We start from the raw sequence: 25,653 nt of genomic DNA on the forward strand, positions 1-25,653 counted from the left end.
GTATAAACACAAGTTGAAAGCATAGACTTGTGACATATAATTGAGAGATATTGATCCTTTAGTTAACTCTTTGAGCACATATTTTCAAAAAAGTTATGAATTAATTTACCCAGCATTCTCCATTTTGACTCATTGACTACTGAGAGAATTTTTGTCAAAATCTTATTTAAATCCATTTTATGTTATGTCCACAGCAGTCTATAAAAATTGGAATAATATATATTCTTAATTATAATAATATTTGTATTGCATGTATGTAATATATATTATATATATTGCCTTTGTCATCTAGGCCACATGATAATGGTGTTAACTTGAAATTACTTTTACCTGTAGCAATAATGGACTATCCCAATTCCCTTTTTTCCATTGTTAGAGCACCTTTTTTGACAAGGTACATCATAATGAGATTGTTTAAAATGATTAGATGTGTAGTTAGCCAATAAAACAGAATTTTCGCGTTTTTTTTTTTTTCTATTTTTTTTTTTTTAAATTTTTTTTTTTTATTTATTTACGATAGGCACACAGTGAGAGAGAGAGAAGCAGAGACACAGGCAGAGGGAGAAGCAGGCTCCACGCACCGGGAGCCCGACGTGGGACTCGATCCCGGGTCTCCAGGATCGCGCCCTGGGCCAAAGGCAGGCGCCAAACCGCTGCGCCACCCAGGGATCCCTTTTTTTTCTATTTTAATGCAATTTATCCTTACTGAAACTAAAACTATGACCCTGGAGTTATTAACACTATGATCTAAACCCACCTGAACTAATAGTGCAAAGATAAGCAGAGTTGGTGGTACCATGTTTACAAAGTATGCATAAGGCTGTTTTCAGCATTGATGTGAGAGGACAGACTGGAAATATGAGTGATACTACCATGAAGATAAAATAATATAATTGCCTCTTCTAATTTACCAGTGAGGATCCTCAGCACTGTCATGTGTAGAAAAGTACTTGGGCTTATGGTAGGCCTGCTAAGTGTCAGTGTTTTTCATATACTATTCATTTGAGTCCTAAAATAAATAGGACTGTATATGATTTTTATCATTTCTGTGTTATGAAACAGAGCACCAAGGTCAAGGAGTTTGTGTTACTTACCAAATACAGAGAAAACTTTAAAATATGTATTTTAATTAACTTCTTGCGTGGATGTAGATAAGTGGCGTGGGCAATTTTGGTAGGCAAAGTTGTTATTTCACACACAAAATATAAACTAAAATAAGAGAAAATAAAATAAAACGGAGCTGCTGAATGACTTTTAAAATCTCTAACATTTATTCTTTTGTGGGTATTTCCACCTCACTGAGGCTTAATATAAATCCTCCATATCCTAGCATGACTACTGGGCTATAATTTTCTAAGATTCTGACTGCACTTTTATCATCCATGGTCCTTTCTTTAGATTTACTCAGGTAGAGCCAATGAATGAAGGTTGCTTTTGAAAGGCAATCTGTTCTACTAGCATCAAAGAGTATCTAGGACACATTTCCTCATGTACTTCCAGGGCTATTGTGCAGTGTGGTGTGAAGACAACAAAGACTAGTGTATATGTCTTCCATGCCACACCATGTCTTACAGTCAGCATTTTAAATTCCATCTGTTCCCTCACCCTGGCCACTCTGGGACTCACATGTTCACAGCACAGCAATGTCTAGATAATTGTGGTAATAACAACAACAACAACAACAACAACAACAAATTTGTGGATCTCAACTTTAAAGAGATTAGTATAAAACCAGCACAGGTTCTTAGGGATCTTTTTATAGTAAAATTTCTCCTACAGGGCTATACTCTAAGGAATTGATTGACTCTCAACCAAGATGATTTGGCACAACAATGAGGTGTAACAGAATTTATTACAGCTACTATTGGTATGACTACAATTTAAACTACAGTGACAAGTCCTGCTGCTACTATTTCAATTACCTTGGCTGCCAACAAACATTTATAGGGCATTTAATATCTTCCATAAACTGTGCCAAGAAATTATATCTTTAGCTTTTGAAAAAACACATAGAAGAAAGTACTATTATTATCCCTCTTAAGAGGGGGAGAGGCTCAGAAATTTTAAGTAAATTTCTCAAAGTCACATAACTGGCAGCTGGTAGAGTGGAGTCACATCCTGACAGTCTTTTGCTCTCTTCTGGCAGCTTGTGCTCTTGCTGGTGTTGATAGTAGCATAGTAAGCAGAAAGCCACATCTGTCTAATCAAAGAACTCTGGTCTTAACCCTACATTATATTGCCATTCAATAAAGGATACTAATAATTAAATCTTAAGCACTGAATATTGTCTTTAACAATGCATGTAATAGGAGTGCCTGAGTGTCTCAGTCAGTTAGGTGTCTGCACTCAGCTCAGTTCATGATCCCAGGTCCTGAGACAGAGCCCCACATTATAGGTCTTCCTGCTCAGTGGGGAGTCTGCTTCTCCCTCCGCCCCACCCCCCACTTATGTTCTCTCTCTAGCTCACTCTCTCAAATGAATAAAGAAAATATGTTTTAAAAATGCATGTAATAAAAGACGAAAAGAAAGAAAGGACCTTCCAGCCAACCTACTTTTCACAGAATGAGATATGATAATGACAAAGAATTACTCAATTGTGAAAGAATATGCAAAGAAAAGGTCCAATTGATTATAAAACTATGTGCTAAATTTTAGAATACAAATGAAATAAAAAACACACACACATAGGGAAGATTCAGATTCTTCCTATGATATTTTCTTTTTTTTAAGATTTTATTTATTTATTCATGAGAGACACAGACAGAGGGAAAAGCAGGCTCCTTATGGGAAGCCTGATGCAGGACTTGATCCCAGGACCCCGGGATCATGATCTGAGCCAAAGGTGGATGCTCAACCACTGAGCCACCAGGTGCCCCTTTCTATGATATTTTTATATTAGTTTCATTGGCAATGACTCATTGAGGATAGCAAAAGACATAGAGTTGCATTCATCGTTCTGACTATTTTAATTGGGAACCAGTGACACGTGCAGCTAATCTTGTGTGTAATTAATGGAAACATGATCTGAAAATCGTACTTCTGGGGCCCCTGGCTGTCATATATGGTTGAGCATCTGATTTGTGATTTCAGCTCAGGTCATGAGCTCAGGATTGTGAGATCTAGACCCGGGTTGGGCTCCATACTCAGCATGAAATCTGCTTGGGATTTTCTCTTTCCCTCTCCTCCTACCTCCCTTCCCTACCCCTGCTCTAAATAAATAAATAAATTCTTAAAAAAAAAAAAAGATAGGCAAACCATACTACTGGATAATCAAAGTCACCAGAAACACTGGTTACCATAAGGCCATATCTAAACAAATGACAGAAAATACTGATTCCCTCTTTTTTTTTTTAATTCCCTCTTGCCCCCACCCTCACTCTTGCTCTTGCTTTCACTTTCTCTGTCTATGTGTATGTTTCTGTGTGTGTGCGTGTGTGTGTGTGTGTGTGTGTGTGTGTGTGTAAGTCCTACTGTGCTGGAAGAGGCATGGAACTTTGGAATTTTCTAAAATCAGATTGTAGAATGGTAATAGTTAATAGTTTTATAATTCTCATGTATGAGAACAATTACAATGTAAATTCCAGTTATTTATATGTTTATTTAATTCCTTTAGATGATATTTTATTAATATGTGTCTTTACCATTTACATCTGCATAGTTGCTTAGTGAATATCCCTTATCCTGAATATCTGATCAAATTTCTCATCTCCATGTTGTATCAACCTGGCTTACCTTCAGCAAGAATTCTGTTAAGTTGGTCTACCAAGAATCTCTCCAGCTTTGATGCTTACTCTTCCACCTTGCTCCTTAGCCATACATGTGTGTTTGTCCTTGCTCTATTCACAGTTGGCCTCATTTCTCCTCTCTACTGAAAACTCCCATTGAAGTAATGCTTCTTCAATAAGTTATTCCCTACTATCATTAAAAAATGTCATGAAAAATTTGATCTTCAGGACTACGTGGGAAAGATGTCATAAGTTTTCTGTATGAAATCTAACACCTGGGTTAAGCCACTCAGTCTGTGATATTTTGTTATGGCAATCTGAACAGTCTATGGCATACCCTAAAGCCTATTTTCTCTCCTATTAACTTAAAATTACACTTAAATCTCCTTTCTCAGTAATTGAGAACAAAAGTCAGAAATTTGGTACGATATATAACATTTGAGCATCACCACAAATCAGCTTGACCTAAATTATATTTATAGAATACATCATCTAACAACAGCAGAATGCATATTCATTCCAAGCATATATAAAGTATTTACCAAGATAGACCATATGCTAGGCCATAAACAAGATTTAATCAATTTTAAAGCAGATTAAAATCATACAAATTATATTCTGTGACCAAAACACAATGAATTAGAAATGAGTACCAAAAGAAATCTGGAAAATCGCAAAGTTTTTGGAAATTAAACAATACACTTCTAAGTAACCTATGGGTCATAGAAAATATTACAAAAGGAATCATAAAACATTTTGAATTGACTGTAAATGAAAACGCATGAAAATTTGGGATATGCAGCTAAAATAGTCTTCAGAGAAAAAAGTGTAACATTAAATACTCATATTTGAAGTACATGAAATATCAAAAATCAGTCATCTAAGCTTCAGTGTTTTGGAGTCTATGGAAAGCCTTTGCTCAAATCTCGTCTAAGAAGCATAGTTGACTGATACTCTTATATATCTGTCATGTTTACATGTTTCTTTCTTCTTCTGGCTTCTCCCAGCTAACAAGTGAAAACAGTAGAGGTACCAGTACAGACCCAGTAACCAAGTTATCAATTTGGAGAAACTCTATCCAGATGATAGCTTTGACAGGTTAGATCACTTTCTCTTTTCCCAGAGAGTGATATTTGAGGCCTTTTCCTATGTGTGTTTACCTTTTTACAAGTGTTATATTTTCAATAGGAAAACCTTTCCTGAATATTAAAAATTCTAATTTTCATTTTACTTTGATGTTTTGAATTCTAAATTTATTGCTGTTTAGTGCTGCATTGAATATGGTTCTGTTTAGGGACATAGTTTCTGTGTTCTCTTGTGACATTTTCAGTTATGGGCTATCATGGCTTTCTCCATGGCTTAGAGCTAGGGAAACCTATTGGCCAAAGAAAGATATTTGTTCTCTCCAATATTTTTGGTGAGCTGGATGATTGTGTATCGTCAGCAAATTTGGAAGAGTGTTTATTATGCTGATGTAGTCTTAATTATTTTTCTTTCTGTGAAAGATATAACTAGTTTAGTTTGTTGGATTTGACTATATTTTTTCCTCATTCTTTTTTGACATACTCGTTATCCAAATATAATTATAAATTTGGTGCCTTGAATTTTTTATATGGGTGATTTAAGATTAGTGAGTTCTGAATTGGCCAACAATATTCATCCTAAATCCTTGATCTTCTCACTGCTGAGCTAAATAATCCCATACCTCAAGGTTCCTCCCTTTTTATTTTTAACCAATGTAAAGCAGGCTAACCATGGTCTCACTCAAGATAAATAAAGGGAAAAAAAGAAGCATATATCTGGTCTTTTTTATAAGTAATATCTTTAGACAAATCAAAAAGTTTGTGAAACTCTTTTATATAAGAATCAGAGTCAATAAACCCAAGGAGAATGGATGAAACAACTCAAATTAAATATAGTGAATCAAAGCAATGATGTTCCATGTCTTCTAAGTCATTAAGTCAAAAATGATTGAATTTTAAAATGAAGGTGTCAGGCTGATACCACTTGAACTAATGCTAAAATTTAAATTTTACTAAGAATATGCAATGGGAAATATTCAGAACCATATATGCTTATTAAAAGTTTTTGTCCTGAATCTAAACCTGCCTCTAAATCTATCCCCCAATTAACTTATGAGATATTCAAGAGAAAGAGAATCATGACAAATAATATCACACTTTACAGAATGTGGAAAATTACACCAGAAAAATGACATATGGAGAACACATATGGATGAAAATGTTGGGAGAGAGAAGCATTCCTGATAAAAAGAGATGTCTGAGAATATCAACTTAATTCAATGCAAGACTTTAGGGGGACCCTTTTTAAAACAAAAACAAAAACAAAAAAACCCTGTATGGACTTTTTAAAAACCTGAGCTAAGTTGAATGTAGACAGTATATTTGTTGCCCTGTGAAATATTTTTTTTCCCTGTGAAATATTTATTAATAATTAGTAATGATATAATTAGTAAAAATAAATAACTATTAATATTGGATATGTTTACTGTGTTTTTGTTAAATTGTAAAAATTCCTTCTTGCTAGAAATACTAATATATTTACAGTTAACATGATCATATGTCTAGGAGTTCTTTATAATAGATAATTCAGAAAAAAATAGTGGGGTGGAGTGGTGGAGTAAATGGAACAAGAATGTGGAAACTGAGCCCCAGAAGATTTATTTTACTATCATCTCTATTTTTGTGTATATGAAAACTGCAATTGTAGAACATTAATTTGTAAAGACCCTGTAGATCAGTAGCATGAATCCACGTGATTATCCACTCTTTGTATGGTTACTTATTTGAGTTCTAAATACAGTGCAAACAACAACAAAAGGAACTGAATTTAGGGAAACCTATTGATAACTGCAACCAGACTTCTCATCAATAATTTAAAGTCACACCTTAGAGTTTATGAGGTAGAGTGACTGCATAATTTATCATCCAGGCAACATATGTTAGATAGTATGACATAGGAGGCCAGCAGCATAGATAGGGAATATCCAGACAACAGGGCACATAAGGGTGTTTTATTGATATTCATTTTAAAGTAGCTGCTTACAGATTCAGCTGAATCTGAGAAAAGATTCTACCCATAATTCCTAACAAGAATTAGTCAATCTCAGTTGTACCTTTAGTTCCAGGTCATTCCACACCTATATAGTTCAAAGACCCACCTGTGGCTTGTACATGATGACTAATGAGACTATGAAGCTCGCTTAGCAGTGAGTCCCTGCCATCGACCTACTTGCTTAGACTTTTCCCAGTATTTGGCTAAGGCTTATTTATCCTCCTGTATAAATATAAACAGACACTCCTCAATGGACAAAACTGCCAAGAGCCACAGAGGCACAAGGAGGTCAAGAAATCATGTCGCCTCAGGCTGCAAGTTGTTTAGGCAGGATGCAGCAAACTGTCAAGGAAAAAATTGACTGTGCTTGGATACACAGGTACCTTAAGCTTTAAGTGAGATTTGGCATCTCAGATTCTATTCATGTTTCTTTCCAAAGGTTTTTACACCAATGAACCAGAACATAATACTCCATTTAATGTAATTTATCTCAAATCGACAGATTCTTCTATGACCCTATCATTTGTAAAGATAGAGACTTCTCTCCATGACAAAAGATTCATATGATTGTATCTATAGTCATATTCAAAGAGAGAAAAAGCACAGACTGATCTAAACATGCCCAATGCCTGTTCCTAACTCACCAATCAGATTTGTCACTTCTCCCAGGGGAAGGAAGTTTAGTCTGGTACACTGATCAATGCCCTTCTCCATGAAAATATAAGGAAGAGGAATGAACCATCAATACCATCAACAGCAAAACTAGAAAGGTGTATGAGTTATTTCATATATTAAGAAACAACTAATACTTAAGTAGAAAGAAATAGTGGTAAAATTATTTTTATATCTTTAATCATTTTCTCTAATAAACATTTACCTGGCAGAGGCTTTGATTTATATAATACTTCTCTCCTGATGAAACAATCGTCTCATTAGAAAGGCTCATGATTCTCCTGAAAGAGCAATCTAGTAGGAGGAGGAGGAGTAATAGTGGTAGGAGTAGTGCTTGTAATCATTTTAATTCTCTTGGCTACTCCTTACCATCTCCTGTACAAGGAAACTGAGCCTGGAGGAACATAGTATAAACTTGACTCTTAAGCTAAATAAGCATATTAGTCATGCAATCATAAAACATTTTATATTATATTCAAAACTTAAAATCAATAATAACTTTCTCTAAAATACATAGAAAAGACTGTTTATTGGAAGGAAAAATTTTAGAAAATGGAAGACTAAAGTTGTAATTCATCATCATAACACTTACTAGCTCTGTGACTATGAGCAATTTATATAACCTCAAAATTCTGAAATGTCAAAAAAATAAAAAATAAAAAAATAAAAAATTCTGAAATGTCACCTTTCAGAGAAAAAGAATATTTTGATTACCTCAAACAGACCTTTATACAGATTGAGGAAATCCTTATTAAATTTGTTTTAAAATATTGGAAATTAAACATTGAATTAAAGTTGTTCAACAACAGAGCATCTTTTCCATTCCTTATTAAACCATTTTTATTAGTTAAAAAACTTGCCAAGTTATTTCTTCATTTTGTAAAAGTATCATAAAAAAGCAGTAAAATATTAGTAGACAGTAAACAAGACTTCTTATCTTAGAAGTACAGAATTTTAAGGCCCAAAATATTGAGGATACTTTTATCAAAGCTCTGTGGTTAAAATAAACTCTCCCCATGTTAAAAGAGCCTGCTAAATATATCTCTTCAGGACTCAGTAAAATTTGGCCAACTAATCTTTCTGGAAAATGAGAATTAGGTAGTGGGTGAGTTATCAATTAAGTCACTCTAATGGAGAATGCAATGATATTTTTTCTTTATTTTAAGGAGGGAAATTTTTTTGTTTTGTTTAGTTTTTCTCCTCCACAAAACAAGCTGATGAATTTGGAGTGTTTGCAGGAAGGAAAGACTGACTTTTACTCTCTAGATTTATGGTTTATAAGTTATAGTTGTCCACATACAATCAAGAAGAATACAATAGAAGTTGTTTCAGGAGTACATCATACCAATTGCTATTCAAAGCTTGAGAAGTTAGTTTTTAGGGGGCCAACTCAAAGAGCTCATAGGAGCAAAGCCTGCAGAAAAGAATAATAGCCTGCATTCCTAATATTTGGCTGGAAGAGTGTTTGAGTTCTCTCAGGAAAAGAAGATTCCAGATAAGGAAAATGTGTGGATAATCTTTAAGATGCTATGCTCAGGAAAGTGGAAACAGGATTTAGAGGATCTCAGGAGTAAGAAGTCTGAAGGTGGACTGCCATGGTAAGCCTGAGTAACAGACGCAAGTTCTCCTTCCCCTGACAAAGTCTTAGAAGCATTACAAGAAGAAAAAAGAAAGTGGAGAAAGAGCGAAAAAAGAGAGTACATCCGTCTTCCCCAGTGAAAAGCCCCCAAGCCATTTATCAGGGCCTGAACTAAAGAAAGAAGAGAATCTTTGAAATGCATACGCAATTGAAGTTTTTCTTTAAACAATCCTGAACTTTTTAATATTAAGACTGAGTTTTGAATATCAAACTTGAACTCTTCTTGTAACTGAAAGTGATTATAAATATGTTTTTTCTGCTGAGGGCATTGAACATCTCCAAAAAAGCATGTTTGAATGTAATGTAGAATAAATAAAGACATGCTCTGTTTATACACTCAAAATCCAGCCTATCTAATAAACTGGCTACTTATTTTCATATGGCAATATTTTATCTTCAAATTTTATCTACCTATTATTATTTTAGTGAAGTCTTGATTCTTTATTGCCTATATAGATCTTCCTTTACAAGAAATCAAAATTAAGACTGTTTCATATGGATTTTGTTTTTATATCCCAACCATTCATTCTAAAACGTAGACACTGGGTTCCTGTTCTTCTGTTCTCTATTCTTGGCAAGCAGACCATTTTTAATTTTTTTTTGACCAGCCCAGCAATTCCTTATAACAAAGACAGTACTGGAAGTTCTCATATCTACTGCAAGTTTCTCCCCCAATCTTCATTCTCTTTTTACTTTTTCCCTTCTGAGCGATTTTCTTTTAACTTAAATTGGGAGAGGAGTATGCTCAGGAGTAGAGCTTAGTCTATGCTTGTGTTTTTATTTTCTCTTCTCCATCCCATTGCTCACAAATAGATCAATGGCTAGCATTGGATAGAATCATGAAAGAAAAAGAGAAAAAAATAGGTATTTCTGAGTAACAATTACAAAGTCTAATTAAATAGACATCATAAAGACAGTCATACCTTTCATTGAACGCAACCAAATTAAGAAAATGATATGGCCTCATGCTGACAAATATAAGAAGGAACAATAAAGGAATGAGGCAGAAGATTTTGTCATAGTGTAACTTTAACATCAGCCTATGTCACAAATATTTTTTATAGGTAAACGTGAATCCAAAAAGCCTTACATTACTCTGATTTGGAGAGAAGAGAAGGGATGTATTCTATTTATTTTTCCTACTCTCTTACTGACAGGAAGATGGTGTTTAGAGTGGAAGTAAGAATGGAAAGTTTAGCTGGGGACTTACAGGTAGAAAGAAGAAAGCCAATAGTAGGAACTGATAGGTAAGAAAGAGGAACACAATAGAAACAAGGGATGTAGGATTTTAGTGAAATGGAGGAACAATTTAAATGCATGAGAGTTCCCTTCACAAAAGCAGGATACCTAGGCATCAATGGGAGAAAAAAAAATCTATTTCAGAAGAGAGAATCAAACATATATACTGTAACGAATACTGCATCTGTGTAAGGAGAATGATTCTCCTCTGCTTGACCCACCAACCTATTGTCAGACCACAGAGCTGATAAATAGATAAACAAACAAAAACGGAGTCTTCAAGCCACAGAAGAAAAATAAATAAAAAATAAATACAATAAATGAACATCACAGATCATGCTAGAAAGTGAAGAAAGAAAACCTACTCTATGCAAAATAAATAAATAAATAAATAAATAAATAAATAAATAAATAAATAAATAATAAATAACTGAGTTGCCAACATTTAGCATTATTATCAAGAGTAAAGAAAGCAGCATAATACTATATACCATGATACTCTGATACTCTGATACAAAAAACAGACAAGGTCCCCATAAGAAAAGAAAATTATAGACCAATATTGTGAAGATCATAAATCCTCAACATAATTTTAGCAAACTAAATTCAATAACACATTGTAGGGATCATAAACCATAATCAAGTGGGATTTATTCCAGGGGTCAAAGGCTGGTTTAATATCCACAAATGACTGAATGTGATAACACTGCATTAGAAAAATGAGGGCTAAAAACCATATGATTATCTAAATAGATGCAGAAAAAGCATCTGACAAAATCCAACATCTATTTATGATTAAAAAAAACTCTGGGATCCCTGGGTGGCGCTGCGGTTTGGCGCCTGCCTTTGACCCAGGGCGCAATCCTGGAGACCCGGGACGAATCCCACGTCGGGCTCCGGGTGCATGGAACCTGCTTCTCCCTCTGCCTATGTCTCTCTCTCTCTCTCTCTCTCTCTGTGACTATCATAAATAAATAAAAATTAAAAAAAAAAACTCTCAACAAAGGAGGGAACATACTTCAACATAATTAAGGCCATATATTACAAGGCCATGGTTAACATTATACTCAATGGTGAAAAGCTGAAAAATTTTCCTCTAATATCAGAAATAAGACAAGAATGCCTGCTCTCATCACTTTCATTCAACATAGTACTAGAAGCCCAAGCCAGAGCAAATAGATAATAGCAAGAAATAAGAGGCATCCAAATTGGAAAGGAAGAAGTAAAATGATCTCTATTTGTAGATGACGTGATACTATATATAGAAAACTCTACAAGACTCTACAAAACAAAAGGCAAAAAAAAAAAAAAACAAAAACAAAAACCCACCTGTTAGAATAAATGAATTCAGTAAAGTTGTAGGTTACAAATGGATACGAAATCCATTGCATTTTTATACACTAATACTGAACTATCAGAAAGAGAACTTAACAGTCCCACTTGTAACTGCATCAAACAAATAAAAGACTCCAACTTAGGAATAAGTTTAATCACAGAAGTGAAAGACCTGTACATTAAAAACTACAAGACATTGAGGAAAGAAATTGAAGACTCAAACAAATGGAAAGATATTCTATGCTCATGGATGAGAAGTACTAATATTGTTAAAATATTCATACTATACAAAGCAATATACAAATTCAGTGCAATCCTTTTCAAAAGTTCAATGTCATTTTTCACAGAAATAAACAATCCTAAATTTTTTTATAGAACAACAAAAGACCCTGAATAGCCAAAGCAATCTTAAGAAAGGAGAACAAAACTAGAGGCATCATGTTCCCTAACTTCAAACTCTATTGCAATGCTATTTAGATATGGAAACAACCTAAGAGTCCATCGATAGATGAATGGATAAAGAAATTATGGTATACATATACAATGACTATTATTCAGCCATTAGAAGATAATTAAATCTTGCAGTAAGATGGATGGACTTTGAGGGCATTATGCTAAGTGAAATAAGTTAGAGAGAAAAAGATAAATACCATACATTTTCTCATATATGTCGAATCTTAAAAGCAAAACAAAACAAACAAACAAAACTCAAGCCCATAGATACTGAAAAGAGATTGGTGGTTGCCAGAGGCATGGGTGGGGAGTAGGAGAAATGAATGAAGAAGTCAAAATGTAAAAAATAAAATAAAATGAAACTAAATAAATGTAGATCATTCTTGGAGCTAAATGCAGAAATAGAAACAAGCAGACAATCAAATAAATAAATATACATTATGCTACTTTATGGGTTTACTGTCAATCCAGGTGATATTGCTCAATTTCAGCCTTCCAAGATCTGCATTTATGATTGTGACACATAATGAAATTATTTATGTATGCCTATATCTAGACACTTATAAAATTACAAATCAGAATTTTAAATAAAAAAGTAAATAAAAGGGTTGAAAAATAAAAGGATATGATAAGTCTGCATGAATATTACAAGAAAAATATTTATAAAGTTTTTTTTTAAGATTTTATTTATTTATTCATGAGAGGCACAGAGAGAGAAAGGCAGAGACACAGGCAGAGGGAGAAGCAGGTTCTATGCAGGGAACCTGATGTGGGACTCTATCCCCGGACTCAGGTACTACATGCTGGGCGGAAGGCAGAAATTTAATCACTGAGCCACCCAAGTGTCCCACAAGAAAAAATATTTATTAAAGAAAAAAGTACAATGAACCTACTTCAGGTCAAAATGTAGCCTTGGAAACAGAATACTATTCCCCAGTCATGAAAACTTAATAAAAATTGGGTATTAAAAAAAAAGATAAGCTGTTAAAATATAAAAAGGGATATTCTAGACTTAGAAAATAAAGTAAAAAAAAATTATAGAACGAATGAATAATTTTGAAAGATCAAAAACAACAGGGTGGTAGATTAAAATCAAATTATAAACATAAAGTTTTGCTGAAATAATAAGAACTTAGAATAAAATGAGAAGATCAAAGCAACAAAAATAAAGGTGATATTTGAGATATCAGACAATGGTGATCCAACACAATTTTCGTTTTTGAAGTATCTGCAATTCATAGAAAATATAAGAAATGAAGGTAACATGTTAAATACATTAGGAAATTATAGAAAATAAATGGGTATAGAACAATTGGCAATAATATGTAATTAAATTTTTAAACTTCAAATACAAAGAAAGCATTCTTCAGGTAATTGGGTACAAAAACGAAAACAAGTCATCTATTCAGTCTGGCCTTAGGTTTCTCTACAGCAACATTAAATGCCAAAATATAATGATACAATAGCTAGAAAGTTCTGAGGGAAAATAAAACCTGAGCCAAGATTTTACACATAACCAAATTGTCCTTCAAGTACAATAAAACAGGACAAAACAGTACAGAGTGACAGATATTTTCAGGCATTCAGAAACTCAGGGAATATAGCATTTATGGGCCATTTTTGAAGGGAAAAAATAGCAAATTTGATAAATAACTCCAGTCAACTAAGTGATGAAGCAAAACAAAATAAAATCTGAAATGGAAAACCTGTCATAAAGGACTGGCTGAGAACACAGAATCCATTTAAAAATAGAATTAATACCAAACATCTCTGGAAATGAAGGTTGTAAAACAGAATATGAATTTTATAAACTTTGACAATGTATAAATAATAAGGTAGCTCCCAGAAATTGGCAGGTGGGGGAGAACAGAGAAAAGCAGAAGAGCACTATTTATCTGATCTTTTTGAGTAGGTATTCAAATATCCTCTAAAATTGAAACATGTAGCTGAAAAATTGACTCCATTTCTTAAAGATTAAAAAGTGATCCCTTACTGCACTAACTACAGATTTCTTCATGGTGAAAAAGCTTGCTTACCTTTTTTTTTTTTTTTTAAGATTTCACTCATTCATTCATGAGAGCCGCAGAGAGAGACACACACACAAGCAGAGACACAGGCAGAGGGAGAAGCAGGCTCCATGCAGGGAGCCCAATGTGGGACTCGATCCCGGGACTCCAGCATCATGTCCTGGGCCAACAGCAGGTGCTAAACCGCTGAGCCACCCAGGGATCCCCAATAAGTTTATTTCTTGCTCTTACAAAATGTGTTATAGACAGTCAACTCTCTAAGGCAGACGTCTTTTATACAATTATTAAGGGTGGCTTGAAATAAAATCTACATCTCAAATATTTTAATACAAGGCATCTTTAGTTGCTTGAATCAAAGGAGAGATTGACTGGAAAAGTGTGCAGAAGGCTGAAAGTGACCCTGAACACATTTTTTGAGGCAGAGCTGTTCAAACAGTCATACTCAGAATCAAAGGGTATGAGAAGTTTAGTTTTCCATAACCCCAAGAAAGAGGAATGTGAAGGGGAATATGGTGAAAACATAGCTGTTTCCACTGCATTCATGCTCAACAGAGCTCATACGTCCTGAAGTGGAAATGAAGATAAGAATGGGAGAAGATATTTGCAAATGACATATAAGATAAAGGGCTAGTTTCCAAAATCTATAAAGAGCTTATTAAACTCAACACCAAAGAAACAAACAATCCAATCATGAAATGGGCAAAAGACATGAAGAGAAATCTCACAGAGGAAGACACGGACATGGCCAACATGCACATGAGAAAATGCTCTGCATCACTTGCCATCAGGGAAATACAAATCAAAACCACAATGAGATACCACCTCACACCAGTGAGAATGGGGAACATTAACAAGGCAGGAAACCACAAATGTTGGAGAGGATGCGGAGAAAAGGGAACCCTCTTACACTGTTGGTGGGAATGTGAACTGGTGCAGCCACTCTGGAAAACTGTGTGGAGGTTCCTCAAAGAGTTAAAAATAGACCTGCCCTACGACCCAGCAATTGCACTGTTGGGGATTTACCCCAAAGATGCAGATGCAATGAAACGCCGGGACACCTGCACCCCGATGTTTCTAGCAGCAATGTCCACAATAGCCACACTGTGGAAGGAGCCTCGGTGTCCGTCGAAAGATGAATGGATAAAGAAGATGTGGTTTATGTATACAATGGAATATTCCTCAGCCATTAGAAACGACAAATACCCACCATTTGCTTCAACGTGGATGGAACTGGAGGGTATTATGCTGAGTGAAGTAAGTCAATCGGAGAAGGACAAACAGTGTATGTTCTCATTCATTTGGGCAATATAAATAATAGTGAAAGGGAATATAAAGGAAGGGAAAAGAAATGTTGGGAAATATCAGGAAGGGAGACAGAACATAAAGACTCCTAACTCTGGGAAATGAACTAGGGGTGGTGGAAGGGGAGGAGGGCGGGTGTTGGAAGGGGAATGGGTGACGGGCACTGAGGCGGACACTTGACAGGATGAGCACTGGGTGTTTTTCTGTGTGTTGGTAAACTGAACACCAATAAAAATTAATTTAAAATAAATAAAATAAATAAAATAAAAAAATTTAAAAAGCAAAAAAAAAAAAAAAATAACTTAGCATTCATCAGGAGTCCTTCCTTCCTCTTAAAGTCTATTGTTTTTCTGGTACAGAGATTTTGTGTGTGTGGGTTTTGTAGGTATGCCTTTTTGTTCTTTTGATCCTTAAATGACACATTTTCAACAGTGACAAAGCTGAATCTTCTCCTTTTTAAATACAAAATACATGATTTGGCATTCTACCGTAATCTTTCATAGTAACCTGCCTGTAAGTTCATCATTCCTTATGTTGGTCATTAGTTTTCATGTACAAACTGCATGGTATTATGCTCATAATCTTTAGTTTTTGAGTGTACACTCTTCCTAAATGAGATTAAACACCTAGAATGATGTATAATATATAAAATGGATATATAATGTAAAATCATTTTTACTACCAGCAGCAATTTATGAAGTGCCCTGATATCAGTGATAAACCACATTCATGTTGAATTAATTATCACATCAAATTTTTTATCACATCAAATTTTAATGAAAAATTAAAACATATAGTTATAAAAAGTGAGAAAAAATTATCAAACATTTTTTTAAAATTTTTATTTATTTATGATAGTCACACAGAGAGGGGGGTGTGGCAGAGACACAGGCAGAGGCAGAAGCAGGCTCCATGCACTGGGAGCCCGACGTGGGACTCCATCCCCGGACTCCTGGATCACTCCCTGGGCCAAAGGCAGGCGCCAAACCGCTGCGCCACCCAGGGATCCCCGAGAAAAAATTATCAAATGTATTGGCTATCTATTTCTACTCAAAATCAATTAATGATTATTGATGTTTTGCTAGTTGCCAGGACAACTATACTTCATACATGGTATAGAATACAGTATGCAATCATATAGGATCTCACAGTCAATGCCAGGATATGTACTTAATTAGAATATTTAAATTCATGCAGACCAAGTAGTAAGATAAGGTAAAGGAATTGAATTTTTTTTTGTTTGCTTGTTTTTGTTTTGTTTTTTGTTCTTTTGCTTTGGAGCAGAAAATATATGAAAAAAGTGAAGAAAAACCCAGAGACTCTAAATTAATATATGAGCTTGGATAGAAGAAGAAAGTAAAGATTGATTTTTTTTTTTTTTTGAGAAAGAGAGAGAGAGAGAGAGCATGCACAGGAGCATGCATGATGGAGGGGCTGAAGGAGAGGAAGAAAGAATCTTAAGAATCTTAGGCAGGCTTATCAGGGAGCTGGAGAGGGGCTCATTCTCTCAACCCTGAGATCATGATCTGAGACAAAGTCAAGAGTTGGAAGCTTAACCAACTAAGCCACCTAGGCACCCCAGAAATAAGACTTCTTAAAAGTTAGATTTGTATAATACAGATTATTTGGAGGCTTTGATAAAATTTAGAAATGTTTCTTATTTATTCACTTAAGAGGCATTTATTAAATCTTACTAATATCACATTATAGCTGCTCTTGAGGACAAAATGATTAATCACATTTGTCCTCCAGGAAGTGACAATGCATTAAAAAAAATGAAAGCATTTCACATACAAGTGAAGTAGTAAGTCCCATTCATCAGGCAACTTCATTAAAACTTCACTATTTTTAGGTATTAGTTTTGGAACTTCATGGTGAATGCATGGGGAAATGGAACTCGAGGCAGATAAAATACGATTTGGGAACTACTGCAGTAACCCAGGAAAGATATGATGACAGTCTATTGAGGAAGTCGGAGACAGAAGGTGCGTATGGATTACACATATAGTTAGGAAGTAGGACCCACTAGAATGTCAGGAGATGGGAAAGATAGAGATCTTGGATCTTTCTCAGATTTCTTTTCTGAATGAAAGGATAAAGGCATATATTCCATTAGCCAAGGTAAGGGATGCTGGAGAAGGGGGTAGGGATATATGTTAATTGAGTTTTGCACAGTAAAGTTCCTGGGCAGTCTCTGCACACGTCTCCAACTTCTGCTCCTCCTCTCCTTCAACTCTTTCTACCTGAAGAAACAACATATGGTCCCCAAAATACGCCATACTGTTCATTCTTATTAGAGATCACCCCACTCATTCACTTAGAGAAATCACACTCAGTTCAAAGTTATTTTCTTCACTAAAGACTTCTTTTAACCTGCAGTCTTAGGGAACATATCATACTTTACGTTTATTTCTTTGTGTATCTATCTTCTCCTTAAACAGCAGGCTTCATGGAATGGATGTTGTGTTTTATTCATTTTATCAACTCTAACCTCTCATATAAATGCTTCCACAAATATTTTTGAGTAAGGATGACAGACTGATTAAGTGAATACTTGAAGATGGATTGACTGAAAAATAATAAATTAACACAATATGAAAGTAATAAATGAGTGCATGGAGGACTTATTAGGGAGTGTCTATTTCTTTTGGGAATAATCTTAGGATGGTTTTGATATAGGAGAGCTTGGTTCTTGTCTCACAGAACTGAAGAATGAATCTCACAGACAATAGAGAGTGAGCAAAGCCACAGAAGTGTAGTACGCAGAGATATAGAGAAAGCTCTCAAAAGAGAGAGGGGTCACTGGCAGGATTGCCACTGGGGGATTTTATGGTCTGTCTCTTATAGGAAACTGACCAGGGAACTTGGTGAGTTTCTTGTCAATAATGGGGTGGATTTGTAAATAACATTTCTCTATTTAAAACAAACATGGTGGATTTGTAACTATCATAATAGCAAACAAGATGTTCTTGTAAATCTCATGAGCCCAAACAAGCTGTTCCCTTCTCTCTGGTTAGTATCTCCTCCATAACATTACTCTATGTCTGGGTTTTCTGTGAGCCTAGTCAGGTAGCCCATGGTCTTGAGATTCTTGTGCCATCTTCGTTTGAGCAGGGACTATTGACAATATCTTAATGACATATTTCTTTTCAGTCTGGTTGGTTCCTGTGATTACTTAGTAGCCATTAAAGGGGATAGTTCCTAACATTTTGGAGCTAGGGAGCAGGTTTATTTTTTCTGTTTTTACTGTCTTAGCTCTGTTTTCTTTGGTTGGGTTAGAAGCCTAACTCTGGGGCTTTTCCCTTATCTTTCCCTGCCTAGTCCGATCTGCCTTTAACTCGTTCCTACATCAGTTTTATTGAGGACATGATTATAAGTTGATATATTGCCTGGTAAGGTCTTTATTTCACTTAGAAAAAAGGGACTAAGTAAGTATGAATGTTAAAACTCAAAACACTATAGGACATGATACAGATTCTACCTACAAATTGTACATCTGATATCTGATATAGGTGTATGTCATAATTTTTGGATTTAATATATAAAGAAAATCAATGGAGACTTGACACCATTAGTAATATGTAATAAATACAATAAACTCAACTCAGTTCTCCATACATGCTAATATGTACATGTGTGAGCATGTGTGTATATGTATATATGTGTATGTATATATAACAGTAACTTTGATATAGATACTTTTCAGAAAGCAATATACTTACATTATGTTAGATTTCTGTTTTACATTGATAAATTCTAAAGAGACATTTTAGGCGTGTTAATCTTGTTCTAAAACTGAGTTGTTCATACCATTATCGTGTGTGTGTGTGTGTGTGTGTGTGTGTGTGTTAGATTAGCATTAGCATGTTTCCTTGACTTTCAAGCTCTATAAAAAGCTATTTAATATGCTTTCAAAACAATGCAGATGAGGCAGGGTAGAGACTAACACAACTATCAATTTCCCTGATTGCTTAGTGAAAGAGGAAATAATGTTTCATAACCAACATTAAATTAACAAAGTTAGCATGAGTCTTTTGAGTCTAAAACTTTTAATGAGGAGGCTGAGTTACAAGAATGATGAAGTTGGCTAAGACTTTATCTCTGATCTCCTTTGAATTACAGATTAAAACAACAATTAAATGCTTTTGAAAAATGCCTGATTAGTTGTTCTGAAATTGTAAGATATTTCAGTTGTAAACTATTGTAGAAAATTGTCTTATCAAAGATTGCAGATCTTGAATCACTGAACTCCTTTCTCTGACTCCAATATTGGGGTGTTTTTAAAGGCACAGTTTTTTCCTCTAGTTGGTATGGTATATCTTTTTTAGACCCGAACAGTCAAATAGTGACATAAACATGCTGACAAAGAGACTTTAAAATATGATATGAGGTATTGTTTCAATATGGTATTATATAGACCTTATTGAAATTACTATGTTTGGGAAATAAAATTTTAAGAATTTATCCAATAAAAATTTAAATTCAAAAATTCAAAGTCTGATAAAATTAAAGTCCAGTAAACTAAAAAATTCAAAGTCCAGTAAAAATTTTAAGTGACTACCTCATTTAGTCATAAGAGCAGTCCTTTATTTACTTTTTTCAATTTAAATTCAATTAGCTAATATATGAGTACATCATGAGTCTCAGATGTAGTGTTCAACAATTTGTATATAATAGCCAATGTTCATCACATCACCTGACCTCCTTAATGCTTATCATCCAATTACCTCATCCCCCCCACCCAGCAATCCTCAGTTTGTTTCCTACAGTTAAGAGTTTCTCATGGTTTTTCTCCCTCTCTGCTGACTTCCCATTCAGTTTTCCCTCTCTTCTCTTATGATCCTCTGTGCTGTTTCCGATATTCCACATATAAATGAAACCATATGAAAATTGTCTTTCTCTGGTTGCCTTATTTCACTCAGCATAATACCCTCCAGTTCCATCCACGTCGATGCAAATGGTAAGTAGTCATACTTTCTGATGGCTAATATTCCACTGTATATCCTGCTTCTTTATCCATCGATCTGTCCATGGACATATCATATCTTTCCACACCTTGGCTATTTTGGACATTGCTACTGTGAACCTTGGGGTACAGATGCCCCTTCAGATCAATACATTTGTATCTTTGGGGTAAATACCTAGTAGTGCAATTGCTGGGTCATAGGGTAGCTCTATTTTTAACTTCTTAAGAAACCTCCACACTGTTTTCCAGAGTGGCTGTACCAGCTCGCATTCCCACCAACAGTGTAAGAGGTTCCCCTTTCTCTGCATCCTCACCAACATTTGTCATTTCCTGTCTTGTTAAATTTGGCCATTGTCACTGTTGTGAGGTAGTATCTCATTGTAGTTTTGACTTGTATTTTCCTGATGTCAAGTGAGGTGGAGCATTTTTATTTATTTATTTTTTGGAGCATTTTTTTCATGTGCTTGTTGGCCATGTGTATGTTTTCTTTGGAGAAACATTTGTTCGTGTCTTCTGCCCATTTCTTGCCTGGATTGTTTGTTTTTTGGGTGTTGAGTTTGATCAGTTCTTTGAAGATCTTGGAAACTAGCCCTTTTTCTGATATGTCATTTGAAGATACCATCTCACATTCTGTAGGTTGCCCTAATTAATATAAAATGTATAATAACTAAAGTATGATAAGTAAGCCAAGGTAAAAAAAATACTCATTTTTCCCATTGTGTCGGTAATTACAGTTGTAAATTGCATGAAAAAATACTATATTTACCGTTTTACCATTGGACACTTAGTATTTTTCTCTCTTGACAAGTATTTGTTGAATAAATGTATGACTGAACTATCATGCGCTAACTTATGTGGGGTATCAATAGAAATTGATTTTTAGAAATGTGTAATATCTATTATACAGACAAAATGTTGACTCAAAATAGATTAAAAATGATATTTGAAAAATAAATTATAAATTAATCTAATTCACTGTCTCTTATTTTTACTAACACAGTGCTTCTCTTTGTTGTGTATGTACATGTGTGTGTGAGCCATTCTATACCCTGGCTACACATAAGATAACTATTTCATTGTATAACACATTGTTACAAAAATTTTAATTATGTTGCATATATACTAAAGATATATACCATTTCAGAGGCAAATTTTTTTTCACCTAAATTCATTCTTATTTTGATTAAAAAAAAATCAAAACTGGCACACAAACTACATTTACAACATTTTAAAGCTCTACACTACTAACCATATAGCTTCCCACTTTTGATCCATGTTAAAAGGAGCAGCAAGAGTCCCACCAGCAGGTAGGAAAAGCTTGTCAAGAGTATCTGTCCTTTTCCTCCACTATCATACAGATTTATTTAGAAATTTTTAAATTGACAATGATTTATGACTTATGCTTCATTAAAGACATCTAATAAAAAAGTGAGTTTAACAAAATACCAATAAGACAAAATAAATACTTGAGTGAAAACAATTTTTATGTTTAATATTTGTTTGTTATATGGCTTTATGTAAGACATTAAAATGATCTGGGATTGGTAAGTTTCCTTCATTTTTTTCAGTGATTCTTTTCTTTTTTCAATTACTTAATCACTCACTATGCATCTAATGTGCACTAGGCACTAAGCTAAGCTCTGAGGATATAGAAAGGATTCACACCCTAAAGGACACACCCTCAAATAAGGCAAAATTAGTATTTGGTGATAGAGATCTACATAGTTATTACCTTTGAGAACCCAAAGAAAGACCTGCAAATAGACAAGTTGTAACACAATACAAAGGAAGCATTTAACTCATGATCAAAATATTTGCTGGGAGAGGGGAACCTTTCTTCCTGGGATACACATCTTCTGGGCCAAGAGGAAATGGGAATGTTTGGAAAGGTGTCATAATCTGGAGCCACAACATGATTGATATCAATAAGAATCAAACTATGAAGTGTTTGGTGCCCAAAACATTGAATTTTAATTTTAACATGTAAATAATATGGCCCCATAAAAATTGAGGAAAAGAGTTTGATAATCAGATTTACATGTTAGAAACATAACTGGCAATGGAAATACCAACTAAGGAAAGTACAAAGTCTCTGGTATATTGAATGTGTGAAAATCTCTATGGATGTACTTCTCAGTCTTCAGTAATTACCATTGATATAGATTTTAATCTCACTGGAAAGCAAGAAGTGAAATGGAACACTGATAAATAAGTTCAATATATGAGAGCCAACTGATAATTAGTTGCCTAGGATGATAAGAACCAGTATACAAAATTGACAAACTTTGATTTGTGCCACTCTCTAACCTGAGAATCATTTATGTTTTTGTAGCTCAAGGTACAAAACAGTATTGTGTTACTAAAGTTATCTTAACTATAACAAGTCATTAAATATAACTCTATTAAAAGGTGAAAATATATCCTATTTTAAGAGCATCATCAAACAAAAATCACCCAGTACAAAGGTGGTAACTATCAAGTGACTAAATTAGCCTATTTCTTTAAGACAAGTTGAAATCCACTTCCACTTTATGCATGACACTGACTGGACATCACACAAGCTATGGCCAGTTTTCTTTGCCTTTCCTTTTTTATCTTCAGCCCATGGTTGTCCAATATCAGAATTATTATAATATCCTGTTCTATATAATACTTATTTTTTGTTTTTAATTGTTTCCTCTCTTGATGTTGTTTTTATAACACCCTGACTCTTGCCTTGTATTTTTGAGTTTTGTTAACATAACTCCTACCTCAATATCTAGCCATGGCATAGATAAAATTAGTTAGGGGGAATGTAGAAAGTGAATAGAAGAAAAGACCTGGAATATTCCTATAAGAATTTCAACATTTACATAGTTGATGGTGACAACTGATCCTGAGAGAAGGGACAGAAAAAGAAAGAAAAATAAATGCTCAGAAAATCAAGAGAAGGGAAGGTTTTATGATGGAACAAAAAGTAATAGTGTCAAAATTATTCACTATAACTCAAATCTAAATATGATCATTGTAAAAAGCAGCATTAAGTTCAAAAGGAGACCTTAGGGATAATTAGTTTGATAGAGTTATTATGCATTAAAATTGATGAAATATGAAGAAATGGCAACAAAGACATAGTTAAAAGGGACAGAATTAGGATGTTATCAGGAGATGAATAAATCTGCAATAATTTTGTTTCACGTTTATTTCTTTTATTGTTAGAAAGGCTTGGGTTTTGTAATGAAGAGGCAAAATTTGAAAAGGTAAGATTAAAAAAGGAAGAAAGTTAAGGTATAGTCACAGATATGTTTACAGTAAAGGGCAAAAATGAAAGAAATTAGTGTAGCATATTTGAGTGCATACAAATTAGAGGGAGAAAGGACAGGGAGCAGATAGTGAGAATTCAGAAGTTACGTAACTGGTTATGAGGTAGTTGATGGAATTCTGACTGATGGCCTCCACTTTTTCTCTAGGAGAAACTAGGAATCAAGGACATCAAATGAGCAAATGTGTGGGAGGGATGGAAAGAAATTTCTGTGCAGAAGTTTTAAAATTTTCATTGTGGAGGGCATGAGATCATTATGACTTTATTTCACTCCAGATACACATCTGAGCAACATTACCCAGGGAATTTTTCCTTTTTGAGTTAGTATTTACACACTATCAAATGCACAGACCTTAAGTATGCAGTTCAAAGGGATATAGACCACACTGCAGTTAAGATAGAGAACAACATTACTACTCTGACATATTTTCTTTTTTTTTTTTTCTGACATATTTTCTCAAGTCCTTTTCTGATCAGTCTCCCTGTCACAGGCAATCCATGTTCTCAGGTTTATCACCATAGTTTAGTTTTTCCTGTTTTGTGACTTCATGTAAATAGAATCATGCATATATTATTTTATGACTGTTTTCTCTCACTCAAAATATTTCAGAGGGGTGACTGAGTGGCTTAGTTGGTTAAGCGTTCAAACTTGTTTTTGGCTTAGGTCATGATCTCATGGGTCGTGAGATTGAGCCCCTCGTTGGACTTGGTGTTCACAAGTCTCTGTGCTCAGCTCAGAGTCTGCGTAGGACATTCTCTCCTCTTTCTGCCCTTTCCCCAACTCTAAGATAAGTTAATAATACATCTTGAAAAAAAGAAAATATTTTAGAGATTTGTTTATGTTGGTGCATGTGTCAGCTGTCCATTTTTTTTAATTTTTAAAATTTATTTATAAATATTTAATTTATTTATTCATGAGATGGGGGAGAGAGAGGGAGAGAGAGAGGCAGAGACATAGACAGAAGGAGAAGCAGGCTCCATGCAGGGAGCCAGATGTGGCACTGCAGGATCACATCCTGAGTCAAAGGCAGATGCTCAGCTGCTGAGCTGCCCAGGTCCCTACCAATTCTTTTTTATTGCTTAGTAATATTCCATTGTATGACTAAGCCACAATTTAGTCATCCATTCAGCTCTTGATAAACATTTGGATTGTTTACAGTCAGGCTATTATGAATTGAGCCACTGGAAATATACACAACTCTTGGTCCCTTGTAAATATTTAGTTGTTATTTTCTGTTAGGTAAGCTGGTTATTTAAAATATTTTATGTTGTATTTTATTCAGCACAGTTACATATCATAGTTACTGAGATAACCTTCAAGTATGTTAGTCCATCTACCAGACAAAATCTCAGAAATCTTTTTATTTTTTGATAAGTTTTAATTCTTTTTCTAAATTACTTATGCTTTTAAATATTTTCTGTAAAATTTCTAAAGCGTAGAAAGTATACAGTACTTGAAACATGAGAACTTTTGTATTATAACTTTCAAAAATTAGTCTGCATTAAATTTTTCTCACATGAGATAAAAAAGTTTTTTAAAAAGTAACTTGTGTTTATTTTCTACTTTTGACCTTCTCAATTACCTTTTAAAGAAAATTATGGTTTAAATTTATAAGTTATTGAGTCATCAGGTTCATGATTAAATCATTTTGACATTTTTGCATGCTCTATTTTAAGAATTATTAATGAAATTTGCATTCAATTTTGCAACCTTATTTACATGTATTTAGAACTAATTCTATTTGCAGGTTTTCATGGTCAATGCAATCTATCAATCACATTTTTCCAAACCTAAAGTTCTAAAGGTGATTATTCTGACTCTTCATGGTTTGATAATAGCTTTATTTCTTTTCTACTAAGACTAAAATTCAAAATGTATTTCATTGGTTCTTACAAATCTAATCTTTTTTTCCTCCCAA

This window comes from Vulpes vulpes, chromosome 16 (assembly GCF_048418805.1).
Source record: "Vulpes vulpes isolate BD-2025 chromosome 16, VulVul3, whole genome shotgun sequence".
Classification (NCBI taxonomy): Eukaryota; Metazoa; Chordata; class Mammalia; order Carnivora; family Canidae; genus Vulpes; species Vulpes vulpes.